We start from the raw sequence: 26,231 nt of genomic DNA, 5'->3' as shown, positions 1-26,231 counted from the left end.
ATCAGTCCCTTCGAAATCCCCAGTCCTGTCCTTTCACTCATAAGCACCCACTACTTAACCTCCATCCCGCTAATTCTCGCTCTTAGCTCACCAGCTTCCTCTTCCTGCAATTAGCAATATGGAGGAAACAGCGGGCTACCCCCCCCCCCCCACACACACACACGTAGAACACAAAAGGATAAACTCACAAATAATACAAGTATATGACAACATAGAAACAATAATTATAGTATATGTATATAGATGGTATAAATAGGTAAGATTCACATATACAGGTAGTTGTCGACTTACGACCGCAATCGGTTCCGACTGATAAATCGTAAGTTGATTTGGTCGTAAGGCGGCCTATGTTAATATACAGTACTGTACTATTTTTTTACCTCTCCCCGCGTACCTTTTCTCTGGTGGTCAGCGGTGCATCCTGCCTGAGCCCCTCCTGCCAATGTCAGAAGCCAGCAGCGCACCCGGGCCGGCATGCACAGGAGCGAGCTTTTAGAACTCCCGCCCCACCCTGCGCCGCTGACTGAAACACTGCCGTAAGTTCTCACGGGACTTGTGAGAACTTACGGCAGTGTTTCAGTCAGCGGCGCAGGGCGGGAGTTCTAAAAGCTCACTCCTGTGCGTGCCGGCACAGGTGCGCTGCTGGCTTCTGTCATCGGCAGGAGGGGCTCAGGCAGGATGCACCGCTGGACCATGCGGGGAGGGGTAAAAAAATACTGTAAGTAAGGGCTGGGGAAACGCATCGTAAAGTCGAACGGTCACATAGGTCGTAAGTCGACGACTACCTGTATTTACCTCATGTATTGTAAAACCATTACTGGAGCTCATCTTTCATGCAAATCATTCAGAATTGACTCCCCAGTCATTAGTAGAGGTATAGAAGCTTCCAAGAAACAATAAAATGACTACTGTATTTTCTCGCATATAACGCGCGCGTTATACGTGGTTTTTACATACCGCGCATACCCTTGCGCGTTATACGCGTGAGCGCGTTGTACAAATTTTTTTTTACATAGTTCCCCCCCCCGACGCCCGATTCATCACCCGGAAGGAGCGCTCGCACTCCCACCCCGAAGGACCGCTCGCACCCCCACCCGAAGGACCGCTCGCACTCCCACAGCCTCCCCTCTGACATCAGAGAAAGGGTGGGACCGCCTGAAGAGGAAGCAGCGCAGCACAGGGCTCTGAGAAGGGGCTGGACCGCCGGCAGAGGAAGCAGCTGGGCTGGCATCCGCAAACAAGGTAGACAGCTTCTCCATGGGGGAGGGGGGGTGCGAGCGGTCCTTCGGGTGGGGGTGCGAGCGGTCCTTCGGGGTGGGAGTGCGAGCGGTCCTTTGGGGTGGGGGTGCGAGCGGTCCTGCGGGGGGGTGAATCGGACGTCGAGGGGGGGGCATCAGGCTTTCAGGGTAGGGACAGGACTTCAAGGGGGAAAGGAGAGTCGGGGCGGGCAAAAAGAGAGTCAGGGTCTCCAGAGGAAAGTCGGGGCGGGCGAAAGGAGAGTCAGGCAGCATGCGCGGTATATGGGTGTGTGCGGTATATAAAAATTTCTGTACATAAATTTGTGTTTTTCGTGCGCTATACCCGTGTGCGCGTTTTACACGGGTGCGCGTTATCTATGTGAAAATACGGTAATCATTTTACATGGAGCACAAATGTACCTTATATAAACAGTGCCTGAGTGACATGCGGTAGGTGCAGTTTATAGAATCAGGCCCTAAATGTTTCCAGTTTAGGAGGTGTCAAGTGCATGCATGCTATCTGCACCTTGCTAACAGTCCACACCCATTCCCATCTTATAGTTGCCCATGCCCCGCCCCCTATACAGTGCAATGTACAAATTATTGTGTGTTGTCATGCACTGTGATAATATTTTAATCACAGGCTAGCAATTACTACACACTAATTTGGGCCGGGGGCCTGATTCTGGAACAGTGTCCCAATTGTAGGTGATGGTAGGCGTCCTATCGCTGTCACAAATGTCACCGCTGGTAGACATTTGAATATACTGTGCCTGAGGATGTCGATGATAGAGGACAAATAATATCAAATATGAAAATGCAAGGGACCAGGAGGAAATAAGGAAGTGATTTGGTTTGGCTTGGGAAGAGCAGATGGAACCTGTGTCCCCATGAATGTCTGCAGATTTCTGACATAAACAGAGGAACTTAACAAAGATCTGTCCCTGGCTTTCCAAAAGTTGGGAATGAAAGGGGAGGTGCTGTTAGAACATTTCAACCTACCAGATGCAGGTTTGAAAGTCACATCTGTGGAATCGGAAAGAAGTACAGAGATTGTGGATGCCTTTCAAAGTGTCTGCTCATACAAATGATGACAGAAAGCCACAAGGGAAGAGGCAACATTGGATTTAGTGCTCACACATGGAGAAAATGTCTTAATATCCAGGTGGGTGACAGTAGAGATCATTACATGGCATGGTTTGATATAAGAGGTAAAGAAGAACGCAGGCACACAAAATTCAAAGTCCTGCAATTCAAACATATTTGACTTTAGCAAAATGGAGGAATACTTGCAGAAAGAGGTGATGAGATGGGAGGCCATAAGAGAAATAGAAAGAATCTTGGTCCAAGTTGAAAGGAGTAATAAAAATGGCAACAGAGTTTTTATGTAAGAAAAGTCAACAAAGACAAGAGAAAAAGAAAAACTGATATATGTCTCCAAACAAGTGGCTACAACAAAAAAAAAAGCCACAGAGGCAAAAGAGGAGACATTCGTGAAATAAAGAACACAAGTGAAACATAGAAAATAATACTGATATAGTTCAAGGAAGCAAAGAGGTAAGTACATCTGGCAAGAGCACTGGTGGAAGAAAAAGCCTAATGGTTAGTGCAATGGCCTGAGATTTTGCACAACTGGGTTCAATGCCCATTGTAGCCCCTTGTGATTATGGGCAAGTCACTTCTCTGCCCCAGGTGCAAAATAAATACCTGCATATAATATGTAAACTGTTTTGATTGTAACTGCAGAAAGGCAGTATATCAAATCCCATCCCCTTTCCCTTAGAGCCGTGTGTCGCAAATTTTTTAAGCTGCGGCACACTAATCTTGGAGTACTAATCACGTCAAAGTCCGTGCACGTGTAGGTGTCCTCCAGCTGCGGCCCTGAGCCTCCTATTACCGTTGGTGGTGGTGGGTGCTTCAGAAGGAAAGGTGAGGAGAAGGAGCAGAGGCACCAGAGAGAAGTGCAGTCGCCAGCTGACTGACTGCAGGCCATGCCTCTCACCACAGTCAGCCGGCGCCTCTCCTCCTCGCCGGTTTCTTGCGGCACACCTGGAATCTGCCGGGGCACACAGTTTGCAATACACTGCCTTTGAGTGAGTGACATAGTGAGGGGGGTCCGCCCCAAGCTCCATCTTGATAGGGGTGCAGCACCTGTCCTCCTCTCCACCCCCCATGCTCCTTCCCCCCACCCCCACTGCTACACATGCACCGCTTCCCTTTCCCCGTACCTCTGTAATGTTTGTGGGGCAGGCAGCAACCCCCAACCTGCTGTCATGCCTGCATCGGCTTTTTCTGGTGTCACTTCCTGGACCTGTGCCTAGAACGTGACATCAGAGGGAGAGCCCCACACAGACATAACAACAGGTTGAGGGTTGCTGCTTGTACCAGGAATGTTACAGATTTAATTATTCATATTATTTTTCAAATTCCTTCAAAGAAACAAGTAGCAATGTTCCCTTTCCTTTTGGAATAAAGCAGACATGATCACTCTTCACAAAAATGGTAACATAGAAAAAGTAGAAAATTGATTTTATCCCGATCACCACCATCGGGAGGGCTTTCCATACATCTACCACCCTCTCCAAGAAAAATATTTCCTCATGTTACACCTAAGTCTACTACCCTGACCATGGCTCTTCCCAACCTCCTCCCCTCCTCCCCTATATTCTCTTCCCAGGAGGAGCTAGCCTGGAGGTCAGAAGACCCAATGTGGGAACTATCCACATGGCAGTGTACAGCACCTGTTACTTGGGCTACTCGGCCAGCCCAACTATTAGGCTGCTGAGCACAAAGTTTACGGTTCAAAACTGGAGAGAATATTGCAACTAGCAGTAAAATAGTTCTACTGTTTTTATATCAGAGAAAGGGAAAGAGAACTTGTAGCTTTAGCACTCAAAGCAGTAGGCCCAAGAAGCAGCACTTGGATTTAATCTAATAACCTCTGGGTGCAGAGGCAGCAGCTCTATCAATCAGCAACATTACAGAAAGTTCCCTTGCACAGATCAACATCACCATCTGCTCCTACCCTACTTTAAAATCAGTCAAGTTTTTTTTGGTTCTTATGACTAATGTTATAAAGAAACAGGCAGGATGATAACTCATACGCTGCAACTCGGCTTTCACAAACCTACAGCACACTGATCAGTCTCTTGAGGAACAAAGAACTGAATAAATTACCTGACCTTATATATCATTATTCAAGTTTAGCTAGTGGTGGGTAAGGAGGCCTATGTATGGTCTCATCCACAGAACTCTAGCAATAAGTTATTCTTATGAAACCGCAAGAATTAATTCCAGACAATTGGCAGAAGTTTAAAAATTAAATAAAAGTACACTCCAGATATGCTTTTCTTTCTAAAACCACTCCCTGGCTCACAGTTGGATTATATTAGTAGGAAAACAAGACAAAACCCAGAACTTAGCGATCAAAGAGGCTGAATTCCCTTCTCAACCTAAGAGAGAGGTGGAATGGTTCCTGCAAACCAGCACAAAAGAACATGGGTAAAGTAATGTGAACTTAAAGACAACAGATTTCCTTCAGGTCTGAAATCAATATATAGAACCTAAAGGAAAAAGCAAGAGGACTGAATAAATATTAAGCATAAAATAATTCACTCTTTAGAGACAGCACTTCCACCAAATCACAAAAGTGGAGAAAAGTCAAGACTGTATGTGTTCATGTCTTATCACTGAAAGATGATTGCTCCACAACAGAGCCAAGACTGTGATGGGAAACAGAAAAGGCTCTTTTACTAAACTGAGGTATAAAATGGCCTTACCACGTTCTTATGAAGGATTTTCACATGCGCTAAGGCGTGGATCTGTGACACTGCGTGCAAATTCTAAAAATGCCCATGATCTGCTCATGCCCCTCCCATGGCCACACCCCCTTTTTGGATCCACATGGCAAGACATTTTTTAGATGTATCAGTGATAGGAAGAAGTGCAAAAGTGGCATTGTGAGACTCAAAAATGAAGGGGAGGAATATGTAGAAGCTGATAAGAAAAGGCTGAATTGTTTAACAAATATTTCTGTTCTGTGTTTACGGCTGAAAATCCGGGAGCGGGACCGAAAAAGACAAATGCAGTAGGAATGGTGGAGTGGTAGACCCTGATCGATTTTCAGAGTGTTGTGCTCATGAGGAGCTAGCTAAATTAAAAATAGACAAAGCAATGGGGCCAGATGGTATACATCCAAGGGTGCTGAAGGAACTTAGGGGAGTTCTGGTGACCAGGCTAACTGACCTTTTCACTGCTTCTTTAGAGTCGGGAGTGCTACTGGAGGACTGGAGAAGGGTGGATGTGGTCCCTCCACACAAAAGTTGAAGTAAGGAAGAATGAGGGAATTACAGGCCAGTAAGTTTGATTTCTGTGGTAAGCAAATTAATGGAAACACTTTTAAAACAGAGAATGGTGATGCTTCTGGAATCCAGTGGATTAGAGGACCTGAGGCAACATGGATTCACTAGCAGTAGGTCTTGTCAGACAAATCTGATCATTTTCTTTGACTGGGTGACAAGAGAATTGAATAGAGGGAGTGCGCTAGATGTGGTGTATTTAGATTTTAGCAAAGCCTTTGACAGTGTTCCGGACATCTAATAAATAAACTGAGTGCCCTCGGGATAGGCCCCAAAGTGATGGTCTGGGTCACGAACTGGTTGAGTGGAAGACGACAGAGGGTTATGGCCAATGGAGATTGCTCTGAGGAAAGGGATGTTACCAGTGGTGTGCCTCAAGGCCTCTTGGGCCTGTTCTTTTTAACATTTTTATAAGCGATATTACTGAAGGGCTGTCAAATAAGATTTGCCTCTTTTATTTATATTGACTGGAGTAGCAGTTCAACAAATAACATATAATTGGAAAAATTATGACAGATTAAATTACAATTTTTGGTGGAATTCAGTTTGCCATATATATAAGATGGAGCGTACATTTGCAACACAAAAAGGTTACATCGATGAGTTTAAAAAGATTTGGGGACCATTAACAGATTTTTGTAATGATTGAAATAATTTTTCCCATAATAAGATACTGGATAAAAGAGGGGGGGGGTTTGGTTTATTCTCTTTATCATAAATTATAAATAAATTATTATAATAGTTGTTATATTGTATGCAACTAATAAAATAAGGGGAGGGAAAGGGATTCATAATTGAATAATAGTTGATAAAATTATTAAAAATTTTTATATGATGTCTAAAATTATGGTAAGGATTATATAAGATATGTTGTATGTACAATATGTTATGGAAATATCAAGTGTATACTTAATATAATTGTATGAATCTTTATGACACACTTGTTGTTATATGAAGAAAAATCAATAAAAATTTAAAAACCAAGATTTGCCTCTTTGTAGATGATACCAAAATCTGCAATAGAGTAGACACCCTGGATGGTGTGAATAACATGAAGAAAGACCTAGCGAAGCTTGAAGGAAAGGTATGAAATTTGTTAGTTAAAATATAATGCTAAGAAATGCAAGGTCATGCATTTGGGCTGCAAAAACCTGAAGGAACAGGACAGTTTAGGAGTGAAGAGCTTAAGTGCACGACAGAATAGCGGGACTTGGGTGTGATTGTATGTGATGATCTTAAGGTGGCCAAACAGTTTGAAAAGGTGATGCTGAAAGCTAGAAGGATGCTAGGGTGCATAGGGAGAGGTATGGCCAGTAGGAAAAAGAAGATATTGATACCCCTGTATAAGATTCTGTTGAGACCTCATTTAGAATATTGTGTACAATTCTGGAGTCTGCATCTTCAAAAAGATATAAAAAGGATGGAGTCAGTCCAGAGGAAGGCTACTAAAATGGTGTGTGGTCTTTGTGATAAGGCGTATGGGGACAGACTTAAAGATCTCAATATGTATACTTTAGAGGAAAGGCGATATGATATGACACATTTAAATACCTACGTGGTGTAAATGCAAATGAGTCGAGTCTCTTTAAATTGAAAGAAAGCTCTGCAATGAGAGGGCATAGGATGAAGTTAAGAGGTGATAGGCTCCGGAGTAATCTAAGGAAATACTATTTTATAGAAAGGGTGGTAGATGTGTGAAACAGTCTTCCGGAAGAAGTGGTGGAGACAGAGACTGTGTCTGAATTCAAGAAGGTGTGGGATAGGCACATGGGATCTCTCAGAGAGAGAAAGAGATAATGGTTACTGCAAATGGGCAGACTAGATGGGCCACTGAACCGCAAGAAAATGGTGGAATAGAAATCACTAATGGCAGAATAGAAATCACTAATGTAATGTAATTTGGCCTTTATCTGTCATCATGTATCTATGTAACTAACAAAGTTGGGGCAGATTCGATCAAGGGAAATATATGGAATGAAAAAAGTAGAAAATTGCTGGACTAAGTGTATAGCCCTTGATGGAGACTTGCCCCAACTTTGTTAGTTAGGATGAGAACATTTCAGCGGCCCTTTGTATATCTCTAGCATTTAGACACAAGCACTTACATGAACTCTGTGGCTGGTAATAATTGCTTGCGCCTAAATTATAAGCACCTATTTAATCTGTTACATTACTGTTCTGTAAACGAAAGTAGGCGTCAACTTTCCTTAAAGCACAGCAGTGTTCTCCCCAGAAATTTTTTCCAGCTGGGTGGCATGAAAAAGTAGCCGGGTGGGGCAGGATGGGGAAATTTGGTGGTGGGGAAAATTAACCCCCTCTTTTACTAAGATGCGCTAGCATTTTTAGCGCGCACAAACCCCTGCGCTACGTGGGAAAACTAGCGCCAACTCAATGCTGGCGTAAGCATCTAACACGCATGGCAATTCCTCCGCTCGCTAAGCGCACACTAAAACCACTATCGTAACTTAGTAAAAGGAGCCCTAAATGTATACTATTTTTATTAGTTAATTATTATTATTATTATTTTTCAATGCTCAATATGACTTCCTTTTTTAAGATTTGACACTTGTGCCAGAATATTTTTACTAAATTTAAGAAGTATTTGCCCTCTTTCAAATGGTATAGAGCAGTGGTCTCAAACTCAAACCCTTTGCAGGGCAACATTTTGGATTTGTAGGTATTTGGAGGGCCTCAGAAAAAAATAGTTCATGTTTTATTAAAGAAATGACGATTTGCATGAGGTAAAACTCTTTATAGTTTATAAATCTTTCCTTTTGGCTAAGTTTTAATAATAATATTTTCATTTATAGCTAAAGAGACATATGATCAAGAATGTTTTTTATTTTACTTTTGTGATTATGATAAACATGCCGAGGGCCTCAAAATAGTACCTGGCGGGCCGCATGTGGCCCCCGGGCCGCGTGTTTGAGACCACTGGTATAGAGGTTTAAAAAAGGGAAAGGCATTAATGAAGTCATTAGGTTCAATCTAGCCATTTATTTCTGCATGAATTTAAACAACAAAAAAAAAAGATAAATATAGCTCATCCAGTCATACAAGAAATGGCTCTACAGCAGGGGTGCCCACACTTTTTGGGCTTGCGAGCTACTTTTAAAATGACCAAGTCAAAATGATCTACCAACAATAACATTTTTTTAAAAACACAAAGCACACTGTACGCAGAGAAAATGTTAATTATCATTTATATTCCGTGGGTTTTCAAAGAGGTCAAGGCAGACGATTCTATGCAATGTCACCTCAGGAACAACTATACAAAAATAGACAAATATACCTCCTCCCTTTTTACTAAATCGCAATACTGGTTTTTAGAGCAGGGAGATGCACTGAATGCACTGCGCTGCTCTCGATGCTCATAGGCTCCCTGCGCTAAAAACGCTATTACGGTTTAGTAAAAGGGGGCCATAGTGCAAAATATAGACAGCAGATATAAATTCTTAAAACAGTCACATTTTGATCACTAAACTGAAAATAAAATCATTTTTCCTACCTTTTTGTCTGGTGATTTTCTCCTGCTCCCTCCGCAACCAATTCTATTCCCCCTTGCTGCAGACTCTCTCACACCAACCACCCCACCATGAACCTATCCTTCTGGATCCTTCTCCTACTACTCTGCTCATCTCTCTATCCTTCCCTCTGTCTGAAACCTCCCTCCCCCAACCTACTCGACCCCGCTAACACCAATACTATCTGCCCCGGACTCAGAATCCCCACACTGATACGCACCAGAAACTCCCCTCCCAAGAAAACCCCCCGAAAAGCCAACCAAGATTCACTAAAGCCCCTACCCCCTGCCAATCTTCCCAACACTGTCCCGGACTCTCTCACCCCAGTCCTGACACTTTATTGCAATGCCAGATCTGCATGCAATAAGACCCAAATCCTGAAAGACCTTCTAGATGAGCTCGACCCTGGTTTTCTGTGCATCACAGAATCATGGATCGCCAAAGACAATCTATTCACACAAAACGAACTCCTCCCCCACGGTTACCAAGGCCTCTTCTCCCCCAGACCCAATCGAAAAGGAGGTGGTCTGGCACTCATATCCAAATCTTTCTTCGACGTCCAGCTTCTTGAGACGGGCACCCATGCCTCCCTAGAATATTTGCTTGCCTCAGTTAATGACGAACTCCACACCCACCCATTGGGCATCCTGCTATTATACCGACCACCCATCCCTTGGACCAAATCTTCCAATCTCGTCTATGAGACTATAACAAATGCCTTCCTTAAATTCCAAAGACTTCTAATCGTTGGTGATATCGATCTCCACCTCGACGACACCAATAACAATGATACGTCCGAATTCAACAACTTCCTTACCTCTCTAGGCTTTCCCTCACCCACCCCATCCCCAACTCACGAAAAAGGGCATACTCTAGACTTTACCACTTTCATTGATCTTACCGCCTTCAAAACCTCAACCGACGACACTCGCTGGGAACAAGTCCCTTGGTCTGACCACTTCTTAGGGACTATCTGCCTCCCCATCTTCATGTCACATCTTCACTCCCCACCCCTCTCCTCTCATTTCATAACCTTCCGCAAAAAAACCTCTAGCAATCTATTCTGGTCCAAATTCCTCAACAAACTCTCCTCAAACCCTAGATCTACAGATCCCGAATCACACTGGCACAACTGGACCGCCCTCTCCGAGTCCACCTACCACTCCCTTGTTCCATTAACCACCAAAACCATCTCCTACCCCTGAAAGGCCCCCTGGTATTGAAACAGAAATATCGCGCTCTGGAGTGCAAATGGAAAAAATCTAAATCCCCCTCTGATAGACAGACCTGGAGGGCTAATATTAAATTTTACAATTCAACATTAAAAAAAGCCAGGAAAAACTTCTTCGGAGAAAAGATTTCTAGATCCAACAACCAGACCAGTGCGCTGTTCAACATCTGGCGCTCACTAACTACAAAAAATGACCCATCTTTGCTCCCACCATCTCTATCAGCCGATGCCCTTGCAAATTTCTTTAATGAAAAGGTTACCACCCTAAGATGCTCCTTCCCTCCCACAGTCTCCTATAATTCCCTGACCTCTATTGATCTCAACCCCACCTTACCTGTATCCACCCCCATTCCTGCCGACAGATCCTGGACCGCCTTCGAGCTTGTCTCCGAACCGCAAGTCTCCAAACTCTGCCTCAAACTAAAAACTTGTAAGTGCACTTTGGACCCTTTCCCCTCCTACTTATTCGAGAATATCCCTACACAGGCCATTGCCTCCCTCACCGAACTTATTAACTCTGCCCTAACATCGGGCCTTTTCTCCCCTGACATGGGACACATTTCGTTGTCCCCTCTACTGAAAAAGGCTGACCTTGATCCCTCCATTCCATCAAATTACCATCCTATAGCAAATATCCCTCTCCTAACCAAGCTATTAGAATCCATCATATCCACCCAACTCTCTTCCTACCTAGAAAGATTCGCTATCCTCCTACCCCACCAATTCGGCTTCAGACCCAACTTCAGCACCGAATCCCTCTTGGCCTCACTAATCTCTAAGGTGCAACAACTCCATTCTCACAACAAATCTGCTGTTCTTCTTCAATTCGACCTCTCTGCTGCCTTTGATGTCGTTCACCACGACATCCTAATCTTCCAACTCTCCTAAATAGGCATAAGCTCCACTGTCCTAGATTTGTTCTCGAAATTCCTACGTTTCCGCTCCTACACCGTTAACACAAACAGTACCTCATCCCCCCCCCTGGAAGCCGAAATGTGGAGTCCCGCAAGGCTCACCCCTCTCCCCTATCCTTTTCAACATCTACATGTCCTCTCTGAAACTCCTTCATCTATCCCCCCTAGAAACTCTCTACTCCTACGCTGACGACATCCTCATCCTCCTAGAGACCGACTCGAACCTCTCTAACCTCGCTGACAACATATCCTCTTGTATTACGAACCTCCAATCCTGGGCCCAATCTGTACAAATGAAACTAAATGAGTCCAAAACAAAACTACTTTGGCTTGGCCCTATTTCAGATCATTTACCCACCTCCATCCCACTACCTTCCGGCCCCACTCTTCAGCTTGAGTTTTCAAGCAAAGTCCTAGGCATCATCTTAGACTCCTCTCTCTCCTTCAATGATCACCTCAACTCCCTGGTAAAAAAATGCTTCTTTAGCCTCCATATGTTGAGGAAAGTAAGATCCTGCTTTCACAATTCTCACTTCGCCATCCTCGTTCAATCCACCATCCTCTCTAGACTGGACTACTGCAACTCCATCTATATAAGCCTAACTAAGAAAAACCTCCACTGACTTCAGCTAATTCAGAACGCCGCAGCCAAGCTTATTTTCGCAAAAGGCAAGTTTGATCACGTCTCCCCACTCCTCTCCAAGCTCCACTGGCTCCCAGTATACTCTAGAGTCCTCTATAAATGCGCCTGCTTAGCCTTCAAGATTCTACATGGCATCCTTCCCCCCGTTATCCCACTCCTTTGGAATTCCTCTAACCCACTCTCCTCTAGATCCTCCCAAAAACTGAAACTATCTTTCCCATCTACAAAAGGTATATCCCGCGCAGGAAAACTTGGAACATCCCTCCCCTTTAGAACCACAGAATTCTGGAACAACCTCTCATCCCCGCTCAGAAATTCTAGCTCCTTCCAATCCTTCCGTAAACACTTGAAAACTTGGCTCTTTTCAAAAATCTAATCACCCCCGCTCTCTAATATCCTGTCCCTCTCTATCTTCTCAGTCCCTCTCCTATATCCATCTTTGTAGTTCCTTTCCTCTCAACCTCTGTAAACCGTGCCGAGCTCTGCGCTTGCGGAGATGGTGCGGTATACAAACCTAAGGTTTAGTTTAGTTTAGTGATTTCATGAGTCTCTGTTTGCACTTCCTTCTTCTGACTATAAATCCAATATTTTTTTCTTTCTGCCCCTCCCCTTTTCTTTCTGTCTCTCTTTCTTCTCTCTCCCCCTGCCCCCCCCAAGCCATCGCGCCAATTTCTCCACTTCCCCCGATTCTTTCCCTACCCCCTAAGCCACCATGCCGATTTCTCCCTGCTTCCACGAGCCAGACCAGGAATGTACAAGCGCCGGACTCACAAGACTTCACCTCTGATGTCAATTCTTACGTCAGAGAGGAAGTTCCAAGCCAGCCAGGCAGCGATTGGCTGGCCCAGAACTTCCTCTCTGATGTCAGAATTGATGTCGGAGGTGAAGTCTTGTGAGTCCGGCGCTTGTACTTGCCTGGCCTGGCTCAGGGAGGCAGGAAGAAAAAGATTGCCAAGGCAACACGATCGACTCAAATTGCCTTTGCGATCTACTGGTCGATCGCGCTCAACCATTTGGGCACCCCTGCTGTTATGGCATCCTGTCCTGACCTGAAGAAAGGGGTTTAGTCCCCAAAAAACTGCCTTATTTACCTTTCCTATTTATAAACTTTAATCAATAGATACAATACTACTTGATTCTACGTAAAGCAACAAAAAAAATTTTTTCTACCTTTTGTCGTTTCTGCTTTAATCATCTTGTCTTCACTCTTCTTTCTAGCCAGCATCTGTTCGTTCTTCCATGCAGCATCAGCCCCTTCCATCCACTGTCCACCCTCTCCCCGTTCCATATGGCATCTTCCCTCTTTTTATGCTCCTTCAATAAACTGTCTATCCTTCTCTTCTCCTTTGAACATGATTGATTTCAGCTCTGCCAACACCCCGTCCCCTATGTTCTGGCAAGTCTCTCTTCTCCTTTCTTTCCTTCACACCCCACAGTCTGGTATCTTCCCTTCCCTGATTCTCTGGCATCTCACTTCTTTCCTTTTCTTCCATCTCTCCCTCCCCCTCCATGCTCTGACATCTCCTCCTTCCTTTTCCCTTGGTCTGGCATACTTTCCTCCTTTCCTCCTTCCCTCCAATCCCTGGCATCTCGTTTTATTCCCTCCCTCATCTTCTTTCTCCCTCCAGTTGGGTGCAGCAAGTCTCTCCCCCTCTGCTCCCTTTCCTCCTTCTGTCACCCAAGGCCTGGCATCATGTACTTCTTCAGGCAGCAGCATTCACAATTCGCTGCTGTTGCCAGCTTCGGGCCTTCTTCTCTGTCGGGTCCTGCCTTCATATAAACAGAAGTAGGCAGGACCCGGCAGAGAGGAAGGCCTGAAGCTGGCAACAGCAGTGAATTGTAAATGCTGCTGCTAGCCAAAGAAGTTCATGACGCCATACCGAGCACCCTGGGCAGACTGCTACTCTTCCCCCCCCCCACGACCCTCCTATCTCTCCCTCCCTCCCATCATGAGACTATAAATAGCACTGCTCTACTCTAAGCAGGCTGCTTCAGCGCTTTCTCCTGCCGTGATTCCCTCTGGCATGTCACTGATGAGGGAAGGAGGGAGAGATAGGAGGGTTGGAACGGGTTTGGGGGGGCGCCCGGGATAATGATGAGGCTGCTGCTGCTGCCAGCGAATCCAGCAAGGGTGAGGTCCCAAAGCACAGCCCTAGGCCTGGGCCTATCCTTTAATCCGGCCCTGCTTCCCCCCCCCCATATGCCCTGACATCTCTCTCTTCCACTCCATGGTATGGTATCTCCTTTCCCTCCCTCCCATGGTCTTTGCATCTCTTTCCTCCTTTTCCTGATCTTCCTTCTTCCTCCTTCCCTCTCTCTCCCCAATTGGGTGCAGCAGCATTTCTCTTCCCCTCCCCCCATTGGGTACAGCAGTATCATCAGCATTTCTCTTTCCCCCCCCCCAATTGGGTACAGCAGAAGCACCAGCATTTCTCTTCCCCCTCCCCCTCTAATTGGGTACAGCAGCATTTCTCCTCCCGTCTCACACACCCAGCAGATTCGCTACAGATAAAGGCAAGTTGCAAGTTTCCCTTCATCGCTGACCTATCTCCCAAAAGTCAGCAACAGAGGGAAGCTTACAATTTGCTGCTCTTGCTTACTTCGGGCCTTTCTCGTTGCCGTTCCTGCCTTCGCGGAAACAGAAAGTAGGCAGGACCCGGCAGCGAGAAAGGCCCGAAGTAAGCAAGAGCAAGTAAGCTTCCCTATGTTGCTGGCCTATCTCCCGCATGCTCTGGGGCTCTAATGGTCCGTGCCGGCTTCTCTTCCCTACCCCCCTACCCCCCCCCCGACGTAATTTCCGGTTTCAGAGGGAAGCCAGATTCGAGTCGCTTGCTGGGATTTGTTTTGTTTAAAGTCCGGCGGGAGTCTTTCGGCGGCTCTTCAGGCTGCGCGTTAAGCAGTCATGGCAGCAGGATTCGGCAGATGACTGCCGGGCGGTAATGTAAATTTGCTGGGCGGAGCACCCGGCTGAAAAGCGCTGGGGAGAACACTGCACAGGCACCACACAGGTGTTTATATAATGACACATTGCTATAGAATTGCCCTGTACATGGCCAGGGCACACAGCTTGTGATTACCAGCATACTGAGCCTGACCAATGGCAATGCCATTATGCGACTGGCCCAATCGGAGTCTTCGGCCATGTCCATTGCATCCCAGAATGCACTGGGAAAGAGGCCTAAGGCCCTGATTGGAAGGGACCTTAGGCATCTGAGTCATTCGGAGCCTCAGGCCCTTCCCCAGGGTGGGCTTAGGAGTTCCAGGGTTGGGGCTTAGGGGTGTCAGCAGTTGGGAGGGTTCAGGAAATCAAAGGTGCCGGTGGCAGGAGGGAGTGGGCATCCTTCCTGCCATTCGTCTTCGGGGGTATCAGAGCTTTGGGGGGCCAGCAGCAGAAGGGAGTCAGCATCCCTCCTGCTGATTTTGGGAGTATATGTTGTGGGGGGCCTCTGTCACAGCTGGCTCAGCTGATCGTGGCAAGAGTATTTCCCCCATGATCAGCTGATCATGGATTCCCTTGCTGCGATCAGCAGATGGCAAGTGATCCCGCAGCAAAGGTAGATGGGTGAGCTGCCTATCTTTGTGATCAGACTAAAGGCGTATTATGTGATTCTGTTTAGGACGCCAGTACACGATTCTCAGCCGCTTCTTAGGCAGTCATCGAGACCAGCATCCTAAACAGAATCAGCCTCACAGTGAATCACTATATATAGAATTTAGGGTTACCGTACATAACCGTGCATAGTACATCCTTTAAATAACATTATTTTACACATCTACGCACACACACAACAAGGGAACATAAAACAAACACTTTTTGCATGCCCATCCCTACTGGATACTGTCACTGATTTATTTTTAACAGCAGGTGATTTTAACAGAATGATATTTCCCTCTAATTCTGTGTAGTGTGCCAGAAATGAGGCGCCAATCTGGCACTTAACCTCTGCTCTGCAACAGCAATTAGCTTCAAAATGGTAGTAAAATGGCAGTTATACATGTAAGTCACTATTTTGTAACTTGGTGTCTGGGTATTCTGGTCTGTAATTGCAAGGGAGCCTTCATGTGGGAGGGGCATGGGCGACTAATGGTCTTTCCGACCATTCCAGCATGCAATTTGTAGAATACTGTCAGTTGCGCATGTAAGGTGAACATGTAAAATGCCATGGTCTATGTCAGGGGTGCCCAAAAGGTCAATTGCGATCGACCGGTAGATCGCGAAGGCAATGCGAATCGATCGCGTTGCCTTCGCGTTCTACTTGCTTCCTGACTCAGAAGCGCCAAGCCGACCAACTTTCCCCACCCGACGTCAATTCTGACATCGGAGAGGAAGTTCTGGGCCAGCCAATTGCTGCCTGGCTGGCCTGGAACTTCCTCTCCGACTTCAGAAATCTGGTCGATCCGATGCTTCTGTGTGGGGAAAAGGGGGAGCTTGGGGCAGCTGTGGTTAAAAAAAACAACAAAAAACATGGACCATCATGGATCAATGTTAATTTATTTATTTTTACATATACAGTGGAAACCTGGGCTGGATTTGATATATTTTGTGTGAACACAGAATGAATGTAGACTAAGAGATACAAGAGAAGTAAAGCCTTAAGCACATAAGAACATAAGCAATGCCTCCGCTGGGTCAGATCTGAGGTCCATCGAGCCCAGCAGTCCGCTCATGTGGCAGCCCAACAGGTCCAGGACCTGTGCAGTAATCCTCTATCTATACCCCTCTATCCCCTTTTCCAGCAGGAAATTGTCCAATCCTTTCTTGAACCCCAGTACCGTACTCTGCCCTATTACGCCCTCTGGAAGCGCATTCCAAGTGTCCACCACACGTTGGGTAAAGAAGAACTTCCTAGCATTCGTTTTGAATCTGTCCCCTTTCAACTTTTCCAAATGCCCTCTTGTTCTTTTATTTTTCGAAAGTTTGAAGTGACACCCTCTTCCCTCACCTTGCATGATCCCAGCAGATAAGGTGAGTATGTCCCCATTAAACTGATCCAGTCCCTGGACCTCTATCAAATTTTATTTCAAGTTTATTTATCATCCGATATGCCATCTTTTGCAAATACATGGAAAATTGGAAGAAGAATTCTTCAATATATATGCAAGTAACAAAAAAGTTACAAGTTTTATTCATTTTGTCAGTTGCCCACATGAAACAGTAAGTGCAAAGCATGTGCTGTTCTTAAGGTGCATAATTTATACTGATTTTCCAAAACAAGCTGCCTGCATTATTTCTCTTTGAAAATTAGCATAAAGTATGCATGCTAAAGGCACCAATCTACTTCACAACTAGGGGACCGATTTGACAATTGTCTTCACGGTGTATAAGCTGCCTGTGAAGATTATAGTATATTAAAACTTGTTGTACTGCACAAGCTGACTCACACAACTACATGGTGTAATCTGTTTAAGAAAAAGTTTAAAGAACTTCATAATTAAGAGGACAATTCAAATGCCAATCAATCATATTAAAAAGAGCATGATGCCAGAGGTAAGAACTGCAGACGTAACCATTATTAAAACTCTGATGAAGGAACCAAATCGTTATACTGGAGTAGTTTTAAGGTTTTTCAAACAAGCCTCCCTACAAATACTTAACGGAAGATTGTTCCAGGTAAAATGTGCTAAGAAATAAAAGGCACTAGGCCTAGTTATTTAGAGTTGAGCGGATCACACTTGTTGATGAATAGGGGATTGTGAATGCCACAAAATAAGCAAGGATTCCCATTTTATAGGACTCAAAGGTGGTCTCGAAAAGAGCTTTCCTCCGGACCAGGCATGGGGAGGGAAGTGGTAGCTTCCAGCATTGGATTGTCCTCATTGAAGGACTGTGTGCCCTGGATGGCACCTTTCCTCCAAAAGTAGGGGTGCCCACACTTTTTGGGCTTGCGAGCTACTTTTAAAATGACCAAGTCAAAATGATCTACCAACAATAAAATTTTAAAAGCACAAAGCACACTGTATGCAGAGAAAATGTTAATTATCATTTATATTCCGCGGGTTTTCAAAGAGGTCAAGGCAGATGACTTTATGCAATGTCACCTCTGTAATAACTATACAAAAATAGACAAATATACCCCCTCCCTTTTTACTAAACCGCGATAGCGGTTTTTAGCGCAGGGAGCTGTGCTGAATGCCCTGCGCTGCTCTTGATGCTCATAGGCTCCCTGAGCTAAAAACCGCTACTGCGGTTTAGTAAAAGGGGGCCATAGTGCAAAATATAGACAGCAGATATAAATTCTCAAAATGGACACATTTTGATCACTAAATTGAAAATAAAATCATTTTTCCTACCTTTATTGTCTGGTGATTTCATGAGTCTCTAGTTGCACTTTATTCTTCTGACTGTGCATCCAATATTTCTTCCCTTCTTTCAGCTTGCTGTATGCTTACAGACCTCATTCCCTCCGTCAACTTTTTCTTCCTCTCTCCCTGCCCCCTCCCCTTTCTTTCTTTCTGTCTCCCTGCGCCTCTTTCTTTATGTCTGTCTTTCTCTCTCTGTGTCCCTTTTCTTTCTGTCTTCCTGTCCCCTCTTTCTTTCTTTCTTTTTCCCTTTCTTGCTGTCTCCCTGCCTGCTCCCAAGCCAATGCCGCCGCCATCGGGGAACAGGCTCCAAACCACCACTGCCGCCATTGGGGAGCAGGCCTCCAAACCACAGCTGCCCCAAGCTCCCCCTTTTCCCCACACAGAAGCATCGGATCGACCAGATTTCTGAAGTCGGAGAGGAAGTTCCAGGCCAGCCAGGCAGCAATTGGCTGGCCCAGAACTTCCTCTCCGATGTCAGAATTGACGTCGGGTGGGGAAAGTTGGTCGGCTTGGCGCTTCTGAGTCAGGAAGCAAGTAGAACGCGAAGGCAACGCGATCGATTCGCATTGTCTTCGCGATCTACCGGTCGATCGCAATTGACCTTTTGGGCACCCCTGACATAGACCATGGCATTTTACATGTTCACCTTATATGCGCAACTGACAGTATTCTACAAATTGCATGCTGGAATGGTCGGAAAGACCATTAGTCGCCCATGCCCCTCCCACATGAAGGCTCCCTTGCAATTACAGACCAGAATACCCAGACACCAAGTTACAAAATAGTGACTTACATGTATAACTGCCATTTTACTACCATTTTGAAGCTAATTGCTGTTGCAGAGCAGAGGTTAAGTGCCAGATTGGCGCCTAATTTCTGGCACACTACACAGAATTAGAGGGAAATATCATTCTGCATGCTGAAGCCTCTTATAAAACTACCAACATAATAAGAACATAAAAATAGCCCTACTGGGTCAGACCAATAGTCCATCAAGCCCAGTAGCTTGTTCTCACGGTAGCCAATCCAGGTCCCTAGCACCTGGCCAAAACCCAAGGAGTAGCAACATTCCACGCTACCGATCCAGAGTAAGCAGTGGCTTCCCCCATGTCTTTCTCAATAACTATAGACTTTTCCTCGAGGACTTTTCCTCAATAACTAAAGACTTTTCCTCCAGGAACTTGTCCAAACCTTTCTTAAAAGGCTATCCGCTCTTACCACAACCTCTGGCAATGCGTTCCAGAGCTTAACTATTTTCTGAGTGAAAAAAAAAATTCCTGCTATTGGTTTTAAAAGTATTTCCCTGAAACTTCATCGAGTGTCCCCATGTCTTTGTAATTTTTGACAGGGTGAAAAATCGATCCACTTGTACTCCACTCAGAATTTTGTAGACTCCAATCATATAACCCCTCAGCCGTCTCTTTTCCAAGCTGAAGAGCCCTAACCTTTTTAGTCTTTCCTCATACGAGATGAGTTCCATCCCCTTTATCATCTAGGTCGCTCTTCTTTCAACCTTTTCTAGCACCACTATATCTTTCTTGAGATAAGGAGGCCAGAATTGAACACAATACTCCAGGAGAGGTCACACCATGGAGCAATACACGGGCATTATGACATTCTTAGTCTTGTTAACCATTCCTTTTTTAATAATTCCTAGCATCTTGTTCGCTTTTTTGGCCGCCACCACACATTGGGCTGAAGGTTTCATCGTATTGTCTATGACGATACCTAGATCCTTTTCCTCTAGTTTATTGAGTACTTCTATACTGTCAACCATATTACATCAAAGTCAGAAACAGCAACTCATATTACAAAGCACTTTTCAATATAAACCGTTATCAGAGGAATGAAACTATTTTGAAAAACATTTTTAAGAAGGAAAGCATGCAGATGCAATGCTGATTTGGGATGCTTCTTAAAATAGTTCTCTATTTTATTTGTGAAAAGATACATGACAGAAAGTACAAGAAAGGAAAGTGACAAAGCTAGATGCTGGAAACCAAGAGTAATGCTTTCAACTTTTGCATGTCCTTTTAAAAATCACCCAGATGACTTCATAAAAATACCAGTTTACGAAAGTCTATGTCTGTAGTGCTTTATGACCTCTGTTCCTCCCACAGACTGTGTGACTTGCTAACATTTTATGCTATTGTGAGGTGTTAATGCCTGGCATATCTGAGCCAACCTGACAAGGCAGCGTTGGTGTGAGAATGCTGAGCAGAGGCTGCCCAGACCTCTTAAATTCCCAGCAGCAGCTCTGGATTCATAACATGCTTCCTATCAACACAGAAGAAACTGTGGGAAAGGAGAGCAGACCCCTGCCCCAGGCTTCCAGCAAGGTCTGGGTGCATGGTCACACAGTCACCCAGGGACAGTGAGGGACTTTTTCCATTCATCAGCAACATTCTGTGTGATTCTGTTTATTTGCAGGGACACAAATTCTACAATATTTTAAATTTGTTGATTGGAACCTCAAATGGGGTCACAAAATCCTCATTTGGGCTTATGACCACTGCTGCCAAGAAAAAAAAATGTCCCCCGTAAATAGTATCATAGGCAAACGGGACATTATATGGTTGGCTCAACTAAAATGGAGCCACAGTTTGAGAAGCAATGCTTTAGAAAAAAGTTTTTAAAACAAAACTGGAGAAAATCTCTTGAAAGCAGCCCAGGGCTTTTAGGAAGGAAATGCCTGAATTGCTAGAGTTATGAGCTTGTCACTGCCGGCACAGGCTCCTCTCCTCCTCTCTGCCCTCCTGGCGATGGGGGAATTTCCAAAACACAGCAGTTTTGGAAGGCCCCCGAGCTTAGGGCTGTGTCTGGAAGGTCTCTAAGCATGTGCGGACGTCGATGTGATGATGTCACACACATGCATGTGACATCATCAATCAATGGCCGCGCATGCTTAGAGGCCCTCTAGATGTGGTCATGAGTTGAGTGTGCCGTGGTGAAAAAAGGTTTGTGAGACACCATTCTAAACTAATGGGAAGGACAACTGACATTGCAGGATAAAAGGAAAAGGACTGCAGGGATAGGAAAAGGTGTTTGTAATGTTTTCATATATACTGATAATAGAGAATGACACGGGGAAAAAATCTGTCCCCGTCACCACCCCGTCCCCGTCCCACCATCCTCTGCACCGCCCCATCACCGCCGTTCCCTTCACCGCCCCATCACCGTCACCGACATCCCTTTCACCGCCCTGTCACCGCTACTGCCATCCCATTCACCGCCCCGTCACCGTCACCGCAGCATGCATAAAAGCCTCAAACAGGTATGATTTTATATACTTATCTTTATTAACGTATTCCCATGGGTTACATACTGAACATGTGCTGGATTCCTCCATTCTTGCAGCACATGTTCAGGAATAGGATTCAGTAACCCATGGGAATGGACACAGCACACTACTACACTAGTACTCAGATTAAAAAAAAAAAAGAACCAGCTCCCAGCTCAGCCAGACTCCCGTCTCCAACCGGTCAAAGAATCCCCCCCACCCCTGCCGCCGCCGCCACCGCCACCAACCCTGGGCAGGCAAGTAGTAGGAAAGTGTGCACCTTACCTCTACTTGTAGTGCCGAAGTTTTCAATGAAATTTCAGCTCCTCCAAGTCTGCAGCAGTGACTCATCTCCAATCCAGGCAGCGACTCCAAAAAAAATTCTGGGCTTGCCTCTCAGCTCCGAAATCCCCCGATTTCCAATCGCTACTGCAACCCATTAAATATCATGTGTGGCAATAGCGATTGGTCCCCTTCTTGAGCAGGAAAGAACTGACTAATGAGGAGCCAGAATATTGAAGGGGGCGGAGTCAGGCAACGTGCAAGTCGGGTGGAGAGAGACGAGTTGGAGGAGACTACATGGCCGACAAGCATGGCCGCCGGAAAAAAATCAGACACCCGTCCCGAAGTGAACCGAACACACGGTGAAGACCCGGTAAATCGCGGTATGTAGAAGGGGAAACATTTGCCTGCGGGGACAAATCTTTTCACCGTTTTTGCGGGCGGTGAAAACTTTTTTCCCCGTGTCTGCAGTGATTTGGCTATGGAGTCTCCATAGTCCGCAGCCAAACCGCAGCCACGCCGCGGTTCCTTGCGGGGATCGCTCCCCGTGTCATTCTCTAACTGATAAGAACATAAAAATTGCTGCTGCTGGGTCAGACCAGTGGTCCATCATGCCCAGCAGTCCACTCCCGCGGCAGCCCGTAGGTCAAAGACCAGTGCCCTGACTGAGTCTAGCCTTACCTGTGTACTTTCTGGTTCAACAGGAACTTATCTAACTTTGTCTTGAATCCCTGGAGGGTGTTTTCCCCTACAACAGACTCCAGAAGACTCCGGAAGAGCGTTCCAGTTTTCCACCACTCTCTGGGTGAAGAAGAACTTCCTTACATTTGTACGGAATCTATCCCCTTTTAACTTTAGAGAGTGTCCTCTCGTTCTCACTACCTTGGAGAGGGTGAACAACCTGTCTTTATCTACTAAGTCTCTTCCCTTCATTATCTTGAATGTTTCGATCATGTCCCCTCAAGGGAGAAGAGGCCCAGTTTCTCTAATCTCTCACTGTAGGGCAACTCCTCCAGCCCCTTAACCATTTTAGTCGCTCTTCTCTGGACCCTTTCGAGTAGTACTGTGTCCTTCTTCATGTATGGCGACCAGTGCTGGATGCAGTATTCCAGGTGGGGGCGTACCATGGCCCGGTACAGCGGCATGATAACCTTCTCCGATCTGTTCGTGATCTCCCTTCTTAATCATTCCTAGTATTCTGTTCGCCCTTTTTGCCGTCATCAGTTTTTCATGATTTGTACCTTCCTAATCTACTAAGTCTCTACTGAATAGGAGGCAGTAACGGCCTGATTCTATAAATAGCACCTAAAAGTTAGGCGCCGGAGAGTGAGGCACTAAGCGCGATTCTGTAAGCTAGGCACACTTTATAGAATTGCATTTAGTGTTGCCTAATGTGGGCTTAGGCATCGATAGGCGTCCTAACCTTAGGCACACCCTTTTTATGCCAGGGTTTTCTTGGCTTAAATGAGTGCGCCTAAGTTCAAAACAGGCACCTACATTAAAAAAAAAACAAACTACGCCCAAGATCCACCCCATAACTATGCCTACTTTCTGCTACCATTCAATTAAGTACAATTAAAGTCAATTAAAAGTAGTTAATTGCCAATTATCGACACCAATTAAGCCTTTTAAATAATTAATTTAGGTGCCTAGATCAGCTAGGTGCACTGATCTAGGCCCCTCACTTTATTTAATTATTTTGTTTTCTATCCCATCCTCTCCAAACAGCCCAGGAAAAGGTTACAGGTCAACATACACAATATGCATTTAGCAGGTTACAATTTGCCATAGTTACGGTACAAGTTTCTATCCTAACTCGACTAGAATAAGGTCATTTCATACTCAATTACCATTGGTTGCATGCATAAAATACATGCAAAAGACCCCAGGAGCCCAGAACGGGTTACAAGGATACATAAAAAAAAGTTTTCAGGGGGGGGAAGTGACGTCATCGGGAGCGATGGTGGCTTAAAATCGAAGCTCCTCCGAATCGCGCTAAACTTTTAGCTTTCAGCTAGCGGTACGAGGCTAGTATCTGGCACTTTTTGCATAATTGAGTGTGGAAAACTAGCGGGCTGTAGATGGCTTCGAAAAAAGGGCGAGCGGATTTGAAATCCTATGCTTACCAGCCATCGGATAATTCTGAGGCCTGTGAGACTGATGAACCACAGCGCGGTAAGGGCGTTGTCCAGCTGAGTGCCGAGTCTGATGCTCGATCGGCCACCTGTGGGGAGATGCGTGCATGGATGGCAGATTTAAAATCTACAATGCTTTCTATCCAAAGCACTTTGCAATCGGAGGTGGCTAAGATTGGGCAGTCAGTGCATGAGATGGGGGCTCGGCTGCAGGAGTTTGAAGAACGCGTCATTGATCATGATACGGATCTAGTGGCCCTGCAAGCGCGGTGCGCCCATTTGGAACGCAGACAGGAAGATTTTCAACTTCGCCTAGAAGATGGTGAGAATCGCAGCCGACGGAGTAATGTGCGTGCTAGAGGGGTTCCTGAATCTTTGGCTGCATCGGAGTTACAGGCTCATTTGTTGGAAATCTGCAAGCGCTTTCTTCAGGCAGCTGACCCAGAGGCTCCAATACCTGTGATCGAGTTTGAAAGAGTGCATCGGGCTCTGGGTCCCCGGGTAGGTGATAGGCCCCGGGATGTGGTGGCCTGTTTTACACGCTATCCAGTTAAAAATCAAGTTCTTCAAGCTGCTCGAAAAGTGGGACATATCATATGGGAAAATTCTAAAGTGGAATTATTTGCGGATTTATCCGCAATTACTTTACGAAAGCGTCGAGATTTTCGGGAGATTACTCACTGCTTACAATCCCATGCTATCAGTTATCGATGGCTTTTTCCTTTTGGACTTTCCTTTCAAGTGGCTTCTCAACAGCATAAGGTTACTTTAGTGGAGGAAGCTGCAGCTATATTACGTGATGCTCAACTTTATGCATCCTTGGAAGAGCCGACTACATCATCTGGAACTGGTGCTTCATCGCAGCGCTGGAAACGGGTCCCTACTAGTAGCAAGCGCCTGCAGCGGAGATCTGGCCTGGAGCAGAACTCGGCCTCTGGACCTACCTGAATTTTCAAGCTGCTTTGTTTGGTTCTTGGTTGAATGATATGTGACTCTTGCTAGTTCTTGTTTATTATTGGCATATATGATCTCTTCTCGTACTTTTTTTTTATAAGTTTGGTGTGATTTGGGGTATGTTGGGATGTCACTTTCTCTTTTAGCCCACCATGAGGAGGGCCTATGGTTAGTTTGGGGATGGGAGGGGAGGGAGGTGGGGGGGGGGAATGGAGAAGGGGTTTTTTCTTTTTTGCTGCTGGTTTTTACAGTGGGGTTTGTTATTCTGGGTTGTGAAGGGTTGTTTGCGGGAGTATGGTTGCGTGTGGGTATGTTTGGATGAATGGCTCCTGAAGGTATTAGTTTCTTTACTTTAAATGTACGGGGTCTGAATGTACCTCGAAAGAGGCAATTGCTTTTTAAAGAGGCTGATAGGTTGAAGGCTGGGGTGGGTTTCTTTCAGGAGACCCATCTTAAGCCTCAATATGAAACGCTAGTGAAACATCCTCGTTATCCCCATATATATTTTGCTTCAAATGAGGAGGGGTCTAAAAAACATGGAGTAGGGATTCTTTTTGCAAAGCACCTTGATCCTCAGATTAAACAGGTGATACGAGACCCGAAGGGTCGTTATTTGATATTAAAAGTTGAATTGCAGCAGGTGCTATATACTTTTTGTAATATTTATGCTCCTAATTCTGAGCAAAAAGATTTTTTGGTTACTTTAGACCAGGTGTTGCGAGGGGTTGTAGAGGGTTCGTTATTAGTAGGGGGGGATTTTAATTTGACTTACGATGTGGGATTGGATAATTCGTCACAGTCGATTCATTATGGAAAATCTGATAGAAAGCAATTGCACTCTTTCTTTATGACCTGGGATTTGATTGATCCTTGGAGACATCTATATCCAACTACCAAAGATTATACTTATTTTTCATCAGTACATGATTCATATTCTCGTATTGATTTTTGGGGCATTGATAAGGCTTTACTTTCCCAGGTGTCAGATGTTGGAATTGCTCAGCGTGTGTGGTCAGATCATGCTGCGGTATACTTTATTTTACATCCTCATATGGCTTCCTTTGGGCGGCGGTTCTGGCGATTTTGTGATAACTTATTGACGGATCCTATAATAGTGTCTCGAATAGAACAGAATTTGAAGGATTATATTCAGTTTAATACTAGTGATGAGATTTCTCCTTTGATATTTTGGGAAGGTATGAAGGCAGTTTTACGTGGTCATATTATTTCTATTGGAGTACATCGACGGCGAGAACGTGGGCGAAAACAGGAAGCTTTGCGCCAACAATTGCATTATCTAGAACAAAAGCATAAGCGGGATCTTTCTTCTGCTTTGCTGACGCGTCTAGATAAGGTGCGAAAAGATCTT

General features: G+C 45.2%; 1 protein-coding gene across 4 annotated transcripts in view; it reads right to left on the bottom strand.

Annotated features, from left to right (window-relative positions):
- Positions 1-26,231, bottom strand: part of CHST3 (carbohydrate sulfotransferase 3) — a 195,153-nt gene that overhangs the window by 61,982 nt on the left and 106,940 nt on the right. The gene's annotated exons all lie outside the window — the stretch shown is intronic.

Source organism: Geotrypetes seraphini, chromosome 4 (genome assembly GCF_902459505.1).
Source record: "Geotrypetes seraphini chromosome 4, aGeoSer1.1, whole genome shotgun sequence".
NCBI lineage: Eukaryota > Metazoa > Chordata > Amphibia > Gymnophiona > Dermophiidae > Geotrypetes > Geotrypetes seraphini.
Note: the sequence above shows the minus strand (reverse complement) of the source record. Positions and strands in the feature narration are given on the sequence as shown.